This window comes from Mastomys coucha, chromosome X (assembly GCF_008632895.1).
Source record: "Mastomys coucha isolate ucsf_1 chromosome X, UCSF_Mcou_1, whole genome shotgun sequence".
Lineage (NCBI taxonomy): Eukaryota > Metazoa > Chordata > Mammalia > Rodentia > Muridae > Mastomys > Mastomys coucha.
Genome location: NC_045030.1, coordinates 100,959,745 through 100,960,953, shown reverse-complemented (window position 1 = coordinate 100,960,953; position 1,209 = coordinate 100,959,745). Strand labels below are relative to the sequence as shown.

Genomic DNA, 1,209 nt, shown 5'->3' with positions numbered 1-1,209 from the left:
TCAAAGAAGAAATTTTAAAAAGGCACTGAAGATGGTTGTGGTGGTACATGTGTATAACCCAAACACTTTAAAGGTAAAGAGAGGATCAGGAGTTAAGGATCAGCCTCTGCTACACATCTAGTTTGAAGTCAGCCTGGACTAAATGAGACCCTGGCATACACAAGACACCAAAAGTTCATCTAATTACTACAAAACATTTGGATGAAAAGTTAAACTAGATAATAGGCAACATACTTAATAATTTAAAAACACTAATATGATACTGTTCTAAATTTTAAATGAATAACTATTGAGATCTACACAAGATCAAGGCATCCAAAAATCCCAGCATAGACACAGGGTGATACTCATAAAGTCCCAAACCTAGATGATAGGCTACTAGCAATTGATGGCTACTAGAGGATGGACAGTTTTCTTCAGGGATGTAGTCAAGAGGCTACCCATGCACCATAAGACGTTCTGGCATACAGGCAATGCTGAGCTGATTCCAGGTTGAAGAAAAAAAGAATATATATGCTAGAGACGGGGAAAGAAGTGTGTGGGGAGGAACGAGAGAAGATTTGATAAAAACACTTATATGTAATATATGAAATTCTCAATTAATAAAAAAAGAAATTTTCATAACCACTGTAACTAATATAACAAGTAAACATCTCTCAGGTCCTACTCTCTTTAGAATCCTGCTCTTAAAAGCTTAGCTTCTGCAGTAAAGATTACTAGCTGGCCATGGTATGCAAGGGCTTTAGGGATTAAAACCTATCTAAAAAATTCCACTCGTACCTATCTCAAAAAAGTTCCCTATGCTTGGAAATTAACCTAAACTCTCCTAATGGAGTTTTGTGCCAGCTTTCAAATTCTCACACTACATTGTAGGAAAACAGTGAAACTTCTAGAGCTTCTATAGTACAATTCACACTCCATGCACACTTCACATTAAACACTCCAGAGTCTCACTATGTAGCTCTGGCTAGCCTGGAACCCTAGACGTGCAGACCAGACCAGGCTGGCCTTCACCTACAGAGATTTAATTGTTTCTGCCTGCCTTCTAGGTGACAGGATTAAAAACATGCGACATCACATTCATTTTTTGCTACATTGTGAGTTTAAAACCAACCTGTGCTATATGAAACACTGCCTGGGGAAATAAAAAGCCGGGGTTGGGAGTAGGGAGGAAAGAAAAGAAAAATCACCCCCAAAATTTTTAAATAT

At 37.9% G+C, this 1,209-nt stretch overlaps 1 protein-coding gene across 1 annotated transcript in view; it reads right to left on the bottom strand.

Annotated features, from left to right (window-relative positions):
* Positions 1-1,209, bottom strand: part of Kif4a (kinesin family member 4A) — a 99,485-nt gene that overhangs the window by 96,981 nt on the left and 1,295 nt on the right. The window lies entirely within an intron of this gene.